General features: G+C 31.6%; 1 protein-coding gene across 2 annotated transcripts in view; it reads left to right on the plus strand.

The window, feature by feature from the left end:
• LOC145265462 (uncharacterized) overlaps positions 1–21,468 on the plus strand; it is a 407,543-nt gene that overhangs the window by 367,779 nt on the left and 18,296 nt on the right. The gene's annotated exons all lie outside the window — the stretch shown is intronic.

Genomic DNA, 21,468 nt, shown 5'->3' on the forward strand with positions numbered 1-21,468 from the left:
AAAGGCATCTTCGGGGCGCTTTTTTTTTTTTTTTTTTTTTACTTGGTTGGGAGGGTTTGGCATCTTTCCACATACAATGTTTAGTGTTTCAGGTTTTGAAGAATGTCAGAATCAATAAATCCATTCCATAGTATTAGTCATATCTGCAAGTATCTGATTGGAATTGAATAAGAAAAGGGTTACTATCTTCCATGAAAAAAATAATTTTAATCTTTATATCTAATTCGAAATTGCCGACATGTGTCGAATGAGATTTTTGATTTCTGGAGAAGAGAGTACGTTTTTTTTAACATGGCAAGAAAAACTTAGAGAAATAACTTGGCTATATCCGCTTACCTTAGATTGTTATTATATACAACTTTACCATAATTGAAGTCACAAGATGACCCATTACGTTATTGTACAATAGTATATTCCATTTCTGAATTTTTTAGATGAGGATCGGTTATTCGTATTATTTGGATTTTTGGACTACTGTTCTCATCCTGAGTGTCATTTTCACAACGTTTTAGTCGATGTAACCTCCGGCCTTCTTCAGGTACATCTTGTCAAATTCAGGAATGTTTCTACCGAACTCAGGAATTTGGACAAAATTTTGAATGGAACCCTTTATTTACTTCACGGTGGTAGCATGCTCTCATTCCATCAGCAATGACGGGATAGAGGTCCTAAGTAATTCGCAATTGTATATGGCTGATGGAACGAGAATATGCTACCACCGCGAAGTAAATAATAAATTCTTGAGTTCAACAAGATACACCTAAAAAAGGTTGGAGGTTATATTGACTGAAAAATTGTGAAAATAGCACTCAAAATGAGAACAGTAGTCCAAAGAATCCAAATAATATCAATTAGTGTATTCATTTGTATGCTTTGCTCCAGTGGAGTTTGCTTGGTGCCCATTTTTGTTCTTGCTTAGTCCAGTATCACTTAGTCCTTCCTTGGAAGAACAATTTCATGTGGGAGATATTATCTGCATTCTTGGATAGTTTTGTTCCAGTAAGAATCCCAATCATTCTATCAATGTGGCAGATCTGTAACTGTGTTTCTTGATATCAGTCTGCTTCTTGGTTATCCATATGCAGATAGGGATATCTTCTGCCAGTTTCCTGTTTGTGTTTTTGGGCTCCAACATGGACATCTCTTCGGATATGTGAAGGTACCAGCCAATTTATTCACTGCTGATAGTGCGCTATGATCAAATGTATTTAGCAACAAATGGCAAAGTGCAACAAGCCATGTAAATAGGTAGAGCATATTTACATCTGCATACAAAGGCCACTTTAAACTATGGTAGTCATCCTCATAACCTCTTCGGTTTCGCAGAGCAGAAACAAAGACAGAATACTGTTTTTTTACCAGATTAACTCCAAATGATAAGAAAATGCATTTTTTCACATATATTGAGAAAATAGAGAAAAGAAAAAAATCCAATATGTTTTTCCTCTATAGTCAACAAAAGTTATATTATTTAAGTTTCAGGGGAAGACAACTCTAGCTTTACTTGTTTCATTATTTTTTTTTTTTTAATCACTTGTGCATTCCAGTCAATATTTCATAGATTCATTTTTTCATCTTTTTTTTTATTCCCACCTGCACTTGTTCCTTTTACCAATCACATCTACCAGCTGTCGTTACTGATACATTATTTTTTTTGTCATGCAATTGGGCATTAGTCAGTTTAAAGTGCAAATCATCATGGTTGAATTTTGTGATTCGTAAACATTTTAGATTTTTCCTTAAGCCTCTCATCATCATCATTAGTGTAATGTCTGTTTTAATAGAGTGAAGGCAGACCAGTTGTTTATTTATCCTTTCTCTAAAATCCATATTTTTCACTTCCCCATATGTTTTCCATGGCCTTTTTTTGTCAAAATGACCTTAACATTTCAACTGTTCTACATTTAATGATACAAGCACTTTCGTCATATGCGGCATAGTCATGTTGACACACCAGTTCTTATCAGATCACTGAAGTTAGGCAATGTTGAGCCTGGTCATTATTAAAATGAGTTACCAATTTGGTAATTCCAGGAATTGTATGTAGGAGGACATCAACACCACCCTGCCAGGGTTACAAAATCCTAACGTCGTCATCTCCCCTGAGAGGGATATACTTGCGACTGGGGACCGCTTGTGAATTTCATGCTCCCATGAAACTTCCTCCTTCGAAGGAAGGCGGTTAAACCCGCATAGGGTTAGTGCCGACACACACACCCACGCACTCTCATCCATTCTTTCATCATCATCATACATGCTGACATGTATTGAACAGCTTTCAGAAATTAATGTCCGAAGTTACCTTTTGCTAGGTCTTTATTTATTCCACTTTCTCTCAAATCCATCTTCATCACTATCTTCTAGACTTTTCTTGGCCTGCATCTTATGTTCTACATCTAATATTTTACATCTAATGTTCTGCATCTACTAACCAGAAACTCTCATCTAATCTTTAAATGTGACCAAACCACCAAAGAGTCTTGTTCTGTTTGATACAAATATGTTGTCACAATGTTTTTGAACTTCTGATGATTCACATTTATAGAAAATCTACTATGCATAACATTGTATTAGAATTACGTATGTGTACATGGAACAGTCTGTCAAGATCTCTAAATATTTTTGAAATGATAAAAACATGGTTACTAGAACCTAACTTTCTATTATATATGTGTGTACGTACAAAATGTATTTTTTTTCACTATGTTCATAACACATTCTTATATTCTTTGCTTTACTGCCTCCACCCTGTTTTACTCCTAATATAGTCCGAAGAAATTGATATGTTAGAAAACTCTCTGAAGTAGTGTCTTATATAGGTTTTAGTGTATATGAGTATCGTTAGTTCCAACTCTTGTCTGAGTATCAGGGCTTGTCGTGAGTCTCAGTATTATATATATATTTATATATAAATGTGTGTGTGTGTATGTATGTATATATATATATATATATATATATATATATATATATATATATATATATATATATTGTCTGAGTAATTTCGTAGAGACCGCAGAGGTAAATTTTTTTTTTTAACTTAGACCCCAATTTTGAACCCTTAACATTTATTATTTTGGTCTCAAATCAAAATACAAAGTTTTACCCATGTCCAAGTTACCTACAACTAAAATTTCAAGTCTTTAGACCACAAATTTACAGAGAAATTTGGTAGAATCTGCAAAGGTCAACTCTTTTAACTTTGATCTTTTGGCAGCCAAATTTTCACTCCAAAACTGATTAAAATGCTTGCTGCATGTCTGAATACCCATTATGTATAAATTTCAAATGTTTAGACCCAAAGTTGGCTGAGTAGTTTGCTAGACACCGCAAAGGTCAAATCTTTTGAACTTTGATCCCTTGGCAGCTCAAAATTTCGACCAAAACCAATTAAAAAGCTTGCCCTATCCCTGAATACCCTTTATTAAAAATTTCAAATGTTTAGACTAGAAATTAGCTGAGTAATTTGGTAGAGACCGCAGAGATCAAATTTTTTTTAAACTTTGACCCCATAACATTTATTTTTGGCAGAAGAGTTTGGTAGAGTTTTCAAAGGTCAGATCGTTGAACTTTGACCCCTTCACAACCATATTTCTGGCCGAAAAGTGATTGAAAAGATTTTCCAAAATTTCAATCCACCTTATGTTAAATCTCGAGTCTCTAGACTGAAAATTAAATGTACACAGACACACACACGTTTTTACTTTTATAGATTATTACCCATTTTGCTTTCTCTCTTTGTTTGTATAGAAAGAAAAAAGTGTAGTATCTGTTCTGATGCTACACTTCACCTTTTCTGACCTCGATCAGTGGCGGAAAAAATCCTTCTAGATTAAGACAATTTTTATTTTTGTTCCAATCCATAGTGCCCGTTTTTGAGGAGCTGGAATTTCTGCAAATGAAAAACCGACCTTGTGTCTAACTCTTCCCTCGTGGGGAGGCAAGTAAATAGGAATAATTACTTCGACATGTGAAAGACAGAATTGAACTGCTAACCGCGACCGCCTTGTTGTGCATGCTGTTAAAGTAGATGATCCTGTATCGCATGTCAAATAACCAAACTGTGACACCAACTGGAATGAGACGCGTATACATAATTGGGCTGTTTACTTGCGTTTGGAAGATTTTACAATCACCCCTGGCCCTTACACACTAACACATACATACATAATACATACATACATACCAACTTGTGAAAATAAATCTGACAAATTCATGGTACACCTTTTTTTGCATTTATTTAAATAATTGTCAATAAATTTCGGTGGCTGTGAAAGAAAATGTGGGGCATTGTTTTTTCCTCTTTTTTCTCTCAATCGTATTGTCAAAAATCGGAAGTTTTTCTTATTTTCTTTTTTATCATTTTATTTTATATTTTATATTTTTCCTCATCCTGCTTTATTTCTCTATCACCCCCATATCTGTCTTCCTCTCTATCATTGTCTATTTATTTCCTTTCCTCCCCATTTCTCTTGCTCTCTACCTCTCTCTTTTCCATCTTCTTTCCTCCCTCCTACCATGTCTCCCTTTTGCTCTCTCTGCCTTCTACCTGCTCTCGCTACTTCTCTGTATTGTATTTCTCTTGCATTCTTTCTCTCTATTTCTCTTTCACTCTTTCTCTCTTTCCCTTTCTGCCTCCTCTTCCTCCTTCACTCCTTTCCCTCTTCTTCATTCCTCCTTCTCTCTCCAGAAATTAAGAAAAAAAAAAAACTTGGCCGTGTTGCATGGTTGATCTAACAAGGTTGGACCTGGGCGAATATTGCAAGATATTTTTTCTCTTTTTTTTTTTTTTTTTTCTTTTACCGTCATAGTTTGGATGTTTTTCTTTATTTCGTTCTTTCTTTTTTTTTTAATCTTTTTATTGTTTTTTCCTCTTTTTATGCATCTTGCTCTCTTTCTCTCTCTCTCTCTCTCTCTTACTTTCTTTTCCTCCTCTTCTTGCGCTCTCTCCCTCTCTTCCTTCCATCTTCCTCCCTTGCTCGCTCTCCTTTCCTTCCTCCCTTGCTCGCTCTCCTTTCTTCCATATGATTCTTGCTTCATCTAACTCTCATTTTCTTCCTCTCTCCCTTTTATGCCCGCCTTTCTCTCTCTTTACTCCCCTCTCACTCTCTGGAAACAAAGAGAACAAAACGTGGCCATCTTGTACGGTTGGATTAACTAAAAAGACACTATTAAAAATGATCTAATAAAATTCGTATCTTTCAGTGCCACACAAACTTTATTACGTCGTCTGACGAGGACTTTTGGTTCTTACCAACCAATTCTCCGAAACATTAGCATGTTCAGTGTAGCGACTATGTAATATTTGTCTATATAAATAAAAATGATGACATAATTCTAATTTTCCTGATTCCGATACAATTGCCGATTCTGTACTAAATTCCCGATTTTAATACGATGACCAACTGTAAAGTTGTTTTATCCTAAACACATAAAAACACATAAAAACACATTGCGCATATCTGTTCTCAAATGTAGAAACGCAGTTAGCTTTTCTGATGGTTTAAAATCAATAAATATTTTATTTTTATTATTTATAATTTAATATTACCAACAATGGAAAATTTTGTTTAAACAAAATCAAATAAAAAGATAATTAAAAGTATCGTTTTTGGCATTGGGAAATATGTAAAAAAAATTTCCGATACCGCAAAATGTTCTAATTTTTTCGATTCTTAATTCCGATTAAGCATGCCAACACTTATATTCCAGGTTATTAAATGTATTCAAGAGTGATAACTAATGAATTTAATAAGTTTATTAAGAGTGCTCAATAAAAGAAGAGCAAGATATTTATTTTATGGTCGCAACACTAGGTGTATCAGAAAGTGGCCATTAAAAATGATGATCAGAACTTTAATAATTCAACTTACTATTTTTTTAAGCTTATAACTACTTGAAAAATGAAATTCAGACCCTAATTTTTTTTTTTCAATTAAAGGAGCAAAGACCAAATTTAAAAAAATAAAAATTACAGGTTTAATAGCAAATTATGCAATATTTTTTTTTTTTTTTTTTTTTAAGCAGTTTTCTTTTAAAAAAATATAAAGAAAATCAACATATTTTGACTTGTTTATAAATATATGTATATATATATATAAATGCCAAAAAAATCACTTACCTAAAAAAAATATACTATTAAATGGGTAGTTCCATTCTTCATTGTTAAGAATTTATCCATATTTATATTTTAAATTCCATGTATTTTTTAAATAAAAGGATTTTTTAGGGTGAGGGTCGAAAATCGCATTTTCGTAACGTGTTTTGCGGCAAGCTTAAATAGCTGCTGCTGCTAATATAATATTTATCAAATATGGATTCGTCCAGATGACATAAATAACGTCTCTTTCTTTATTGTGTGTGTTAACTAAAATTAGTATTTTTCGTCCTCTGTAGTTAAAAAGAAACGCACATTCACTTATAAGTTTTTCCCCTAAAACAAAAAATCCACTTCATCGATTTTTTTTTTAATTCTTTTAATGAAATACACGAGTTTTTGATTGATATATTTTAATACTTCTTTATCGACTGAATTTTTATTTTGTTTTTTTTTAAATATCTAAAAAAAGAAAACATTGAATGAAATAGAAAAATTTGCCGTCAGCGTCTGGTATTTACTTGACGATATAAGCATAACATGAGCTTTCATTAAAAAAAAAATCAACGAAGTTTTTAAAAAAAAAAAGGTTTTACACTTTAGACTTTACAGGTAAATTTTCAAAAAACTTTTTTGTTGTTTTAAATTAGAATATTTTCTTTATTGATCTTTTATCTTCAATTTGTAGTATATAATTTTAAGACATTTTAAAATGGGGGGGTGAATTTGAAAAAAAAACGCTTGTCTAAAATATTATCTTTGGTTTATTGGAAAGAGCATAAAATTTAACATTATAGCGTAAAAATTGAACCAATAGAAAAATTTTGATAGAAAGTTTAAAAATTGAAAAATATTTAACTCATAAAATTCAATTGATTTTATTACGTAAAAAAAGTGGCTGCATGAAGACACGCCGGCATTTTGTAAACCTTTTTTTTTTTTTTAAATAAAAAATATTTCTATTATTTTTTTAAACAACTTTAATAGTTTATTTTGGAAGTATATTCCATACAGAAAATAAACAACCCACTTTAAAAAGAGAAATTACGAGTTTTTTATATTTTATTCGCAGTTTTCTGTTAGGGGTGTCAAAAATTCCTCCAAATTTCTGATACACATATCGCAACACTGGACATGCTAATGTTTCAGACAAGTGGTCAGTTAAAACCAGAAGTCCTCGTCAGGCCACTTAATAAATAGTATCTTTCCACATTTGTCTGAAACATTAGCATATCCAGTGTCGCAACCATTAAATTTGCTTATATTAATAAAAAATATTTATATATATTTTCTCTCTCTCGCTCTCTCTCTCTCTCTCTCTCTCTCTCTCTCTCTCTCTCTCTCTCTCTCTCTCTTACTTTTTCTCTCATGCAAATAGTAAACATTATTCATGAAAGTTCAACAAAAGGAATCACGTTGAATATTTATGAAATTTCATGAAAAAATATGCTACTTAGTATTTACATTAGAGAGTAAGTAACTATGACGAATTTCTATGTCCATTTAAATATATTTAAGTATTGTTTTTTTTTTGTTGTTGTTAAAAAAAAACATTAGAAACTGTTTATAAGTAAAAATAATTTGCTCTGAACTAATTCCGAGTAATGTAATTTTTTTTTTCAATGCTATTATGTTAATTTCTCTAAATTTATAAAACATATCCACTTCAAGAAAACTCCTTTAGACTTGTGTGAAATTTGAACACGAGTATGACAGATGTAGAAAAACTAGAAGAAAAAAAACAACTCATTTTCAATGTTTTGAAGATTTGACATTATAAAACATACTGCCTTATTAATGTGTATTCTGCCTATCTCGTTTTGTGAACCAATCATTTTTTATTTGCATATTAACAATTGTTTTTTAATTGTTTCAATTATTTACAAACTTTAAATACATTATAACTTTTTTAATAGAATATAGATTGAAAATGAAAATTTCAGTGTTTTAACAATTTGACAGTGTAAAAACTACTGCCTTAGTAATGATTGTGTACGAACAGACAAACTCTAAATACATAGTATATAGATTAAAAAGCAAAACATCTGCAATCGGATATGAAATTAATACTTAAGTCGTTATTTTTTGTTGCTGTTTGGTTTTTAACAATAAGTTATAAAAAACTATTTTCTTTAATTCACTATGGAATTTCTACATGTTACGCTTGTAAGCATATCATGCTTTATTTCTTATATTGACACACTTTAAATTGAACTCAAACCGCTATATTCAATTAAGTGAATCGAGATGATGTACATTTGCAGGTGCTAACGGTTAAAACTCCTTGTATTATGTTCATTGGTCTGTTTGGCTGACTGAGGAGAAGTGGGAGGAGGGGGTTTATTTGTTTATATATGAATTCGATTGGCTCCCAACATAATTTATATGCTGGCATGTGTTCAATGGCTTTTAAAAATTGACTTCCAAACTAACCTATCTCTGGCCAAGTCTTTATTTATCCCTCTTGCTCTCAAGCCCATTCTTATCACTTCCTTCCATGTTTTCCTTGTCATCCCTTGTAAACTGAAATTGCTTCACTAATTTTTTTACATCTTACTCAAAACTCTCATCCATGTATTAGTGTTGGCCATACCATCAAAGTCTCCTGTTTCGCATACAGCTCTCTATATTATCTCGCTTTAATCTCTCTCTGATTTCATCAGATCTGAGCCTGTCTTTAAGACTCAGATTACGCATCCATCATATTATTCTCTTATCACTTCTCTCGATGCAACGCATGTCCTTAACCCTCTCCGGTTATTTATCTCAATTTGTTCAAAGCCATTTTTATCACTTCTATATTTTCCTTGGCTTTCCCATATGAACTGAACCTGCTATCTCAACTGTTCTACATCTACTAACTCAAGAACCCTCATCCATTCTTTCAGTGTGACCATACCATCAAAGTCTCCTGTTCTGCACACATCTCCTTATACTGTTTATCTTTAATCTTCCTCTTAGGTCATCAGATCTAATCCTATCTTTAAGAGTCATATTGCACATCCATCATATTATTTTCATATATTTTCTCTCCATGCAACACATGTTCTCAACCCTCATTGCTCAGATTTCACTCTCGTACATCAAACTGCATGCACATATCTGATAGACACTTTCCATGGTCGGCAGTTGGCAGGAATAAATTGAAGTGTCCATTCTTTTAAGCTGAGGCTTGTATTTTACCAAACTCTAATTTTATGGTATAAACATTTTTACATTTTATTTATTGGGGGGGGGTCGTCGTTTCCGGGTTAAAAAAAAAAAAAACTGACTGCCGGGATTGTGACAACGGGGGTGGGTTGCCAAGTCATAAAAAAAAAAAAAAAAAGAAAAAATTGGCACATGGGAGTCATCATCCTGAAGCGAAACTGAAAACAAAATTTTGTAAGCAAAAAAAAAAAAAAAAGAAAAAAATGGTGCGTGTGGGCGTGAACTCACATAATTTAAGTTAGAAACCAAACGTTTTTATCGATGGGCCCACGAGAACACAAATGCTATAACATAGAAAATTTAGCTCTTTAAAATGAAAGAATGTATCAGCAATTCGCTCATGTGCAGTTTGTAAACTGTCAAAAGCAAGATTTTTATTTGACCCTCCCCTTCTTCAAAGAAAACGACATTTCTACACATAATAATCGATTTCTTCCAATTTTTAAATATTTTTTGTCTGAGAGATCACTCTTTCTAACAATGCCAAGTTGGTGCCTGTATGATACGGATGAGAAAAGTTTTTAACGGACATACGAACACACACACAAACACACAGACGTTTGAGATTTAATAGATAGATTTGCACACAATCTACTTCCAATATATTTTTATTAGTTTGTTTGTTAAACAAGATTTCTAAATTTAGAAACTTTTTCGATGAGGATTGATAATACGTATCGTTTGGATTACTATTCTCATCTTGAATGTTATCCTTACAACATTTCGGCTGATGTAACCTCTGATTTTATTCACGTGTATCTCGTCATGCTCTGAAATCTATATGAAATTTCAAACTGAACTCATTATTTAATCCATGAGGTAGATTGTTCTCGTTCCATCAGCTATCAACGGGTAAAACAATTTGAGTCATTTTGATTTTGTTTTTAATTAGCTGTACCCAGCCACACCTTACTGTGGCTCAGTTTGTATTAATGGGAAACAAACAAAAAAGGCAAAGTGTATGTATGTTTGTTTTCAATACTTGTGGATACCTTAGTTTGGGGAAAACACGAGTGTTTAATTGTAGTATGGACATGTATGTGAACACGTACTTGAAAATTTCGTAAAATAAAAATTTTAGCCAATTTTATTTTTGTATGAAAGTATAGCGTTTTTTTCAATAGTAAATCAATCGAGAAAAAAATGAAAAAAAAATTGTTTAAAGAATAAACCAACAAAGTGAGGTGGAGGCCGATGACATTTCCTGAGGAAGATAGAAAGGAGAAAAGAATTTTAAAATGTTGCAGAATAAGTTAAAAAAGAAAAAAGGAAATAGTTTGACAAACTGTTTTTTTTATTTAATCAAATAAATATCATTATTTTTGCACATGTTTTTGGAGAAAAAAAATATTGCTTACAAATATAATTTTTAGCGAAATTTGGAAATAGAAATATTGATGTTCAAGTGAAACCAGTAGTATTTAATGAATTGCCATGTCGCAGTAATGAAAATATCCAAAATGCATGCAAAACAATGACAATGTCACGTGGAAAAACATAGCTGAAATTATTTGTTTCGTTGATTCATGGAAGACTTAACTAATTGTGACGTGACAATTAGGAAGATAACATTGGTTATTGTTGAAATCGATAAAAAATGGAAGTCGTTATAATTGTTTTAAATAAAAATCAACGTTACTGCTGTCTGATTTTGCTACAATAGCAAAGAAGCACCCTTATTTATCGACCAATCTGTACAATGAACACCCTGTATATATTTTTTGGTACCCTTGCATAATTTGACCCGGATCATGGAAATTTGCCATTAAGTATGGCTTGGGTTCAACCGGCAGTCACCGGATGAAGCTGAGGAAAGTAGCAGGCACAGACTAATGTCCAAATCAAATAATGGAATAAAAATAGAAAGACAATTAAAAAAATATATACTTTAAATTTACAAAAAAAATATATGTTTTTTGTATCAGACATATCTCAGGGTCAAATAATGTCTCTTTGTGACGCCATATTTTAAGTTTAGTAACTGCTCATTTATAAAGGAAGAATCGAATTCCGGAATATGAGAACTTTCAGGGCCCAGCCAATCAGAATGAACAGAATTTGGCGAGGAAGCCTTTATTATTTATGAAGTGGAAATTGGAAAGATTATGTTATGTCTATGTATCTTAGCTAGTTACGGTCGGTGTAATAACAGTATCTTTGGAAAATGTAGAATTGATACCAGTGACAACTGTTCGCAATGTTAGGACAAAATATGTAGAGAGAAAAATAGAAACTCCTTCCTCTAAAGATGTTGCGATAGTGATGATGTTGCTCGTCAGATACCATGTAGCATTTTATTATCACTAGAGAATGAGTCTAAAATAGTTGGTCGAAAGCTATATAAGATAGTGGCTTATCGGCTAAATGTATTGAATTTGTATGTGGCATATGTTGTTGCAAACCTATGATACTTTGGTTTAGAGGGGAATTTCTGCTGTCATTTTATTATATAGGAGATTAGTATCGCCTGTAGTGAGGATTGAACCTTCAACATTCAGAAAGCTGTTACTTAGAATTGATTTTTACTTAACAACTTTATCCGTAGTATCATATGTACCACAGGTGGACCAAAATTCAACATAAAGATTTATGAATTCAATAAGACACGCCTGAGGAAGGCCGAGGGTTACATGGCATTTCTAAATCAGGAGTACATTTTCTTTTAATATTTCTTAATGTAGAAGATTATTTCCAAGTCAGATTTCAAAATGAGATATATTAATAAATTGAATTTTTTTTTTTTTTTTTTTTTTGCTAATAGAGTAATATATTTTTGGAAAAAAATTACAAGATCAGATTGCAAGCAGTTATATTATAGAATATTTTAAGATGGAATTGGATGAAGTTTTTTTTTATAATAATGAGTTATCGCTTATAAAGGCCACTCGAGGATAAGAGTTAATGAGTTTAGCAGTTAGACGGTGAACGACTCTTTGAATGAATTGGAAACGATGAAATGAACAGAATTTGATTATTTAACACAATGTTTTAACAATAATTTGTTAACATTAGTCTTGAAAAGGACCTGGGAAGCAACTTTGTTGTAATTTGCTCTTGGGAAGTTTCCAACCTTATTTTACTTATCGACTTCCTGAGTGCTATTTTACCTCATACATACACATCTCACTTTTTTTTAAATCAAATTTTTGTATTATAGGTTATTAAAACGTATGAATCAATTCAGTTATATTCAAAACATAAAATCCGACTCTAAATCTTGAAAAATTCAATAAACATACATACATCTAGTAAACAAAGTAAAATAAACATCCTTATAACTTTTGTCGATCTGAGGGGTCCATGTGGACCTGGCTGGGAATTCCTGAATTCAATTGATTATAAAGTTAGTAAAATACAGAAATTTTTAGGAACTATCATCTGAAATATTTAGCAATTTTATCTTTATATTAATCTGTATAATAATATCTAATTTATAATTAACATTAATCTATATAATAATATCTAATTTATAATTAATATTAATCTATATAATAATATTTAATTTATAATTAATATTAATCTATATAATAATATTTAATTTATAATTAATATTAATCTATATAATAATATTTGATTTATAATTAATTTATATTAATCAATATAATATTTAATTTATAATTAATTTATAATTAATCTATATAATATTTAATTTATAATTAATTTATAATTAATCTATATAATATTTAATTTATAATTAATCTATATAATAATATTTAATTTATATTAATTATAAATTAAATATTATTATATAATCTATATAATATTTAATTTATAATTCATCTATATAATAATACATTATGGTAATTTCATGTTATTACATGCATCATCACTCTTCATTCCATTTTATTAATAAAAAATGGAATCACCAACGATGTAATAAAAAAATGGAATCATCAAATCAATAAAAAAAAAATGGAATCATCAAATCAATAAAAAAATATGGAATCATCAAATCAATAAAAAAATATGGAATCATCAAATCAATAAAAAAAAATGGAATCATCAAATCAATAAAAAAAAAAATGGAATCATCAAATCAATAAAAAAATATGGAATCATCAAATCAATAAAAAAAAAAATGGAATCATCAAATCAATAAAAAAAAAATGGAATCATCAAATCAATAAAAAAAAATGGAATCATCAAATCAATAAAAAAAAAATGGAATCATCAAATCAATAAAAAAATATGGAATCATCAAATCAATAAAAAAAAAATGGAATCATCAAATCAATAAAAAAATATGGAATCATCAAATCAATAAAAAAAAATGGAATCATCAAATCAATAAAAAAAAAATGGAATCATCAAATCAATAAAAAAAAAAATGGAATCATCAAATCAATAAAAAAAAAATGGAATCATCAAATCAATAAAAAAAATGGAATCATCAAATCAATAAAAAAAAAAATGGAATCATCAAATCAATAAAAAAAAAAATGGAATCATCAAATCAATAAAAAAAAAAATGGAATCATCAAATCAATAAAAAAAAAAATGGAATCATCAAATCAATAAAAAAATATGGAATCATCAAATCAATAAAAAAAAATGGAATCATCAAATCAATAAAAAAAAAAATGGAATCATCAAATCAATAAAAAAAATATGGAATCATCAAATCAATAAACAAAATGGAATCATCAAATCAATAAAAAAAAAATGGAATCATCAAATCAATAAAAAAAAAATGGAATCATCAAATCAATAAAAAAATATGGAATCATCAAATCAATAAAAAAAAATGGAATCATCAAATCAATAAAAAAAAAATGGAATCATCAAATCAATAAAAAAAATGGAATCATCAAATCAATAAAAAAAATGGAATCATCAAATCAATAAAAAAAAAATGGAATCATCAAATCAATAAAAAAAAAAATGGAATCATCAAATCAATAAAAAAAAAAATGGAATCATCAAATCAATAAAAAAAAATGGAATCATCAAATCAATAAAAAAAAATGGAATCATCAAATCAATAAAAAAAATGGGATCACCAAATCAATAAAAAAAAATATGGAATCACCAAATCAATAAAAAAAATGGAATCACCAAATCAATAAAAAAAATGGAATCATCAAATCAATAAAAAAATATGGAATCATCAAATCAATAAAAAAAAAAATGGAATCATCAAATCAATAAAAAAATATGGAATCATCAAATCAATAAAAAAAAAAATGGAATCACCAAATCAATAAAAAAAAATGGAATCATCAAATCAATAAAAAAAAATGGAATCATCAAATCAATAAAAAAAAATGGAATCATCAAATCAATAAAAAAAAATGGAATCATCAAATCAATAAAAAAAAAAATGGAATCATCAAATCAATAAAAAAAAAAATGGAATCATCAAATCAATAAAAAAAAAAATGGAATCATCAAATCAATAAAAAAAAATGGAATCATCAAATCAATAAAAAAAATGGAATCATCAAATCAATAAAAAAAAAATGGAATCATCAAATCAATAAAAAAATATGGAATCACCAAATCAATAAAAAAAAATATGGAATCACCAAATCAATAAAAAAAATGGAATCACCAAATCAATAAAAAAAATGGAATCATCAAATCAATAAAAAAATATGGAATCACCAAATCAATAAAAAAATATGGAATCACCAAATCAATAAAAAAAAATATGGAATCACCAAATCAATAAAAAAAATGGAATCACCAAAGATGTAAAAAAAAAAAAAATAAATAAAAATAATTTTAAAAAGTTCATTTACTGTTGTTATTGTTGAGCATCATTTATTTTGCATGAATCAGGTGATTATTGTTGGCATTCGTTTCCTCGGTATCTTTCTAGTTAGAATTCCTCCTAGAAAGACATCAGGTAATTATGGGAGAGACCACGTGAAAGTTGTCAGCGTCCAGAAGTGAAAGTGTTTCTGTGAAATCGACTGGATTCGAACTTGGAACATCAGGTCGTCAATTCGTTAACCATTCAAACACTATCACTTTCCTGTTGTTGCTGCGTCGAACATGAAATTTGAACTAAAATACATTTTCTTGACCATCAAGCTACGATTTAAGTGTAGTAATTGCTCTGTCCAAAGATTTTGCAATAATATTGTGGGATTAACATCAGTGCCATAGAATTTGGAGGTAGACCCCCCCCCCAATCAGATATATTCTATATATAACATTAACTAGAGTACTTAGATATGTATATTTCAGTTTGAACAACGGTAGTACAATAATATTGTGCCAAACATCCATAGAATGCACAACAGATGAAGGATACAACAGTGGGATTTCCGTGGGCCTTATTGTTGTTAATAGTTTTAATATCTACATTTTTTATTGTAACTTTTTATTTGTTTTTAATTTGATTCAATTTTTTATTTGTTTTTAATTTGATTCAATTTTTTTTATTTCTAGTTATTTTCTTTTCTTTTTTCTTTTTTTCTTTTTTTAAATATTTTGGGTTTATTTGAGAAGATAGTTAAAAAGATCTGCCCAATAGAGTGTATCGAAGAAACAAAGAAAAAATACAAGCTATGCTGCTGAAATTTTTCCCTCACACCTCTTCCCCATAGCAGGCTTGAACCCACCCACGTAGTCCAGAGGTTTAGAGTTGGATAATGCCAGCTCTGTATAGTTGTAAAAACATTTCTTATTCGTGAATAATTTCTTTTCATATCTGAAACTATTACAATAATTGATCGCATTTTACTCTTCATTGTTCCACACAAATTCTTTGAAACTATTTATGACAAATCATCATTGGCATTTTAGAAATTGGCTTCCAAACTAACCTATCTCTGCCCTGGTCTTTATTTATCCATCTTTCTCTCGTCCTTTCTTATCACTTCCTCTAATTTTTTTCTTAGCCTGCCCCTCTGTTGTTCTGCATCTTCTGACCCAAGGACTCTCATCCATTCTTTCAACATGACCATCAAAGTTGCCTGTTCTGTACACATCTCTCTATACTGTCCAAATTTAATCTTCCTCTGAGGTCATCAGATCTAGGCCTATCTAGACATTTCGACCAAATAGAGGCACGATGGACATGATCTTCACTGCTCGTCAACTCCAAGAAAAGTGCAGGGAGCAAAATTTACCATTATACATGGCTTTTATAGACCTTACTAAAGCCTTTGACTCTGTGAACCGTCAAGCCCTCTGGCTGGTTCTTGCAAGGTCTGGATGCCCAGAGAGGTACATTCGGGTACTGAGACTGCTACATGACAATATGTCAGCTACAGTCCTCAGTAGTAGTGGAGATGAAACAGAGCCCTTTAGGGTTGACACGGGAGTGAAACAGGGATGTGTCATTGCCCCAACCCTGTTCTCCATCTTCATTACTGCTATCCTCCATCTCACGGACAAACATCTTCCCCATGGAGTTCGGATTATGTACAGAACTGATGGGCGACTTTTTAACATCAACAGATTTAGGGCCAAAGGTCGAATGAACACCATATCTATTATGGAGCTACAGTATGCAGACGATAATGCCCTTGTAGCCCTCTCAGAAGAGGACCTACAGTGTACACTGGTTGCCTTCACGAGGGCGTACAAACAGCTAGGACTAACAATTAATATAAAAAAAACCCTAAATCCTCCATCAATCACCACCAAACAGTACTCCAGTCTCACCCCCAAACATCTCCATTGACAACGCTAGACTGGAAAATGTGGACCACTTCCCATACCTAGGCAGCATCCTATCATCAAAAGCCAACATAGATGATGAAATACAACACCGTCTCAGCTGTGCCAGTGGGGCTTTCTCAAGGCTAAGGAAGAGAGTATTTGAGAACCGTGACCTTCTGGCAAAGACCAAAATCATGGTATATAAAGCTGTCTTGCTGCCCACTCTTCTCTATGGATCGGAGACCTGGACCACATACAGGAGGCACGTAAAAACCCTGGAGACGTACCACCAAAGATGCCTCCGAAAAATCCTTAGAATTAGTTGAAAGGACCAACGCACCAACACCAGCATCCTGAGTAAGGCTGACATTCCCACTATCACCGCTACTGTTGCTTAACGCCAGCTCAGATGGACTGGTCATGTTGTCCGAATGCCGGATCTCCGCCTCCCAAAACAGATTTTCTACTCTCAGCTTGTTAAGGGAAAGCGTGCCCAGGGTGGCCAAAAGATGAGGTATAAGGACAACATCAAAGCAAATCTAAAGCGGCTTCACATGGACCTTGAGACATGGGAGGACGTGGCTGGGAGCAGGTTGGCATGGAGGAGCGCTGTCCACGAAGGTGCTGCGCTTTATAGTAGTGACCTAAATCAAGCTGCTGAGGATAAACGCAAGCACAGAAAGGACAGATTATCAACCAGACACACCCAACCCCACCCCACCACCACTACCTTTATCTGCCCAAATTGCACAAGACAAATTGGGTCTAGGATTGGGCTCTATGCTCACCTGAGGACCCACAGAAGCCACAACGGAGGACAGTCTTACTCGGACACGAGTGACCGCCGATGATGATGATGATCTAGACATATCATTTTCATATCATTTCTTTCCATGCAATGCATATCCTCAACCCTCATTGGCCAGGTTTCCACACATCGTCACACTGCATACACATGCTTGATAGACTCTCCTCTTGGTCAACAGTGGTAACGCTCTGCTAGTTAGTAATGTTAAAAGTTCGTTGAATATACTCCATCCACTGTTAATTATTGTAATCAAACATGATATATTTAACAAATTAGCACTATTTTCTCACTATCGTTGTTGTTGTGTAACATGACTTTTGATCCATCAATAGAGTGACGACCTCCTACTCTTCTTTTTTCAACCTCGTGTAGTTTTACCATTGACTGAGTTTCCCACGTTTTGACTTGTCAGAGTTAGTTGAAAGTACAGAATATTACTAGATCCGACAAAAAAACCAATAGTAAGAAAGTTTCACACTCAAACTTTTGTGTCGCGATTATAATCATCATTACTAGAAGACAGGTGTGTGAAACTTTCGCTAGTAATAGAAGGAATCCCAAAGTGTGTTCTAATCAAGTTGAGGTCACTAGTGTTATAATTAGTGATGGAACGATTCTAATGTTTTTTTTCGATTCCAATTAAATTATCGATTCTGTACTAATTTCCCGATTCCAATACACTTACCGATTCTGATTCTTTATAAATCTCTAAATATTTAGCTATATAGCTGTATTTTTTTCATGATTACCGTAAAAACACACATGTAAAATGTGCAAATATTTTCCTAAACGTAAAAATATACTTGTGAGGAAAGATCCATCGATATTAGCTTCACTGGTAGTTTAAAATCAATAAATATTTATTATTTCATCATTATTACCAGCAATGGAAGACCTAAAAAAAAACAATTAAAAGAATTGTTTTGGCATCGAAAAATCGGTACAAATTTTACCGATTCCGATACCCTCAAATATTCCAATTTTTCCAATTCCGATTCCGAATAATCGTCCCAACACTAGTTATATTTTATTTTATTTCACAGTTCATGTATTAAACATAGATTCCTAACATCTTCATCATTAAAATGAAATGTGTGGCTAACACATTTATACAGTGTACAATCATGAACGAAAAGCAACATAGTTTATACAAAAAAGCTAAAAGTTATTTAGTTCTTATTCTATTTTTATTGCTTGTCAAGGAAACCTAGATTCTTCATTGTGGAAGTTCCACGAGAGAAGCTCAATAGCTTTTTGGACACAATCAGTTGAAAACAATCAGCTGTACACCATCAGAATCTGTTTCCTATAATGCAAACTTAATGGAATTGTAGCTGTTACATATTTTTATATACAATTTTCGGTACTTGTACAGTTTAATCAAGACATTAAAAAAGTGAAAATATCAAAAAAAAAGTTATATTGTACGTATCCGTTTTGGACTGAAGATCTCCGAAAAAAAAAAATTCACTTAATTTGATCGAGTAGTTTTTTTTTACAGCGGAAAAACACGTTTTTATGACAGCGCGTTGAAGTCAGCCATCTTGGAAATTTTTTAACATGCCACAGGGAGATAACTCAATTTAAAGCACCGACACTCTGTCCCCATCTTTAATACTAGCTTTTCTTCCTAAAAATTGAACCTTTTGCTCAGTATCAAAACAAATTGTATTTTCGCTGTAAAAAAAAAAAAAAAAAAAAAAAAAAAAAAAATGAAATTGAGTGAAATTTTTTTTCGGAGGACTTTGTTCCATAATGGTTATGTACAATATAACATTTTTTCGATATTTTCATTTTTTAATGTCTTGATTAAATTGTACAAGTACCCAATTTTCATTTGCTGTAAATAGGTAGATATACTGCTGAGTGATTGGCACACTAGCCAATCGGTAGTCTTGCTGTAGGATCACACGAATCGTTGGATTACTCCTTACAGTACCTATGCAATTTGGCTTTCCTATGTGGACAGTTGGAGCGAGCTCACCATTTTTTATTTTTTTATATATTCATTTATTTTTACATGGGAATCACCACTTATCAAGGCTCAAAGACCACTTGAGGATAAGGGTTAATGAGTGTACGGTAGTCACTGAGACAACAGCATATTAATAGTTAGTGCTAGAAATTGGCTAGAAATGGATTATTTAGGGAGACGGCTCAACAAAAATTTGTTTACATTGGATTTGAAGACTATCATTGTAGTCAGCTGGAAAGTATGCCAGCAGAACAGAGTTCTACAGGCAGGCAATACTAGGAAAGGAGCTTTGTTCATGGAATTTGCATTTAGATTTAGGCATAGATAGGGAGTGGGATGGAAATTGTTGAGAGTTGTTGTAGTTAAACGAGTGTTTTTTGTGAAAGTTTGGCAAGGAAAGGGGACATAGATTGAAGTCAAGATGAGCACTTGTCATGAAAGTAACAATAGAGCAAAGACAGGCTTGCAACGTCTCTTCCGTGGGAAAGATATTGCAGGGAAGAAACAAGGGCGCCACCTACTAGGTTTCGAAGTTGGTTTTGAACTTTGTCATGGCAGGATAGGTGCTTTAAGCAGCTCCCACCTAAATATGGCAACAGAACTCCATTTTAGTATTTCGCTCTTATACAGGTAGAGGATTGTATTTTGACAAAACGTGTTTTGTTAATATTTCTGAATTTTATTTGTATTATTTCTATAAGAACCCGTGTCATAGCGGATAAAGTACTTGGTAAAATTCAATCGTAATTTACACTTTTCTGGACATTGAAGATTCAATCCTCAGTGTGGGGCACCATTCAAAATACAATTACAAATTACTTAGGCTTTCTACCCAGTCATGGCTGATGGAACGAGAGCATACTACCTCCATGGATTAAATAAAAGGTTATGTTCGAAATTCTGTGCAGATTCTCAAGTTTTACAAGATACATCTGAAAAAGGCCGGGAGGTTACATCAACTAAAACGTTGTAAAAATAACACTGAAAATGAGACCAGTAATCCAAAGAATCCAAATAATACGAATATTTTGTTAGCTTCCCCAATTCGTCAATGATATGATAAATCTACTAAGACATTTTTGTAAAGATTGTTTTTGATTCCTTTTCAGCATAGTTAAAAATAAAAAGAATTTCTATGTAAACTTCAATTTTGTATGCGATAATCTCTGGAGGCAGATGTATTTTCTATCATTGCTTATTATAATTATCAGGTCTGTGCAAAAGTTTTGTAGAAGGGTAATTTGAAATCATAATTTATTCTATGCATATTGTTATTACTTAAAAATATCATCATGATTAATTTATAACGTTTTCTTTCACATTATTAAAGTATCATATTTTTCATACAATATTCTCACTCATGTTGACCCAAAACGACTTTCTTTCATAAAAAAGAGGATCATTTTCCATCATAATAATGTTCGTCTTCACACAGCATTACTGATCAAAAATTTGTTTGGGAAATCTTGCCGTATCCTACATATTCTCCTGACTTAGCTCCCTTAGATGATCATTTATTTTGAAGATTACAAAATCATTTAGATGGTTCTACATTAACATCATGAAAGGAGAGTAAACATGAATTTGATTCATATTTCACATCAAAATCTAAAGAATTTTTCAAACAAGACATAAGTTGACAGATCGAATCAAGTTATAGAGAGCAAAGGTTCATTTTCAAGATAAAGTTTTAAATCGGAAAAACTTTTGCACAATCTGATATAATGGAGAATGGATACCATTCAGTCATCCCGTCATTATATTTAA

The sequence above is a fragment of the Euprymna scolopes genome, chromosome 40, assembly GCF_053919585.1.
Source record: "Euprymna scolopes isolate OS-2025 chromosome 40, ASM5391958v1, whole genome shotgun sequence".
NCBI lineage: Eukaryota > Metazoa > Mollusca > Cephalopoda > Sepiida > Sepiolidae > Euprymna > Euprymna scolopes.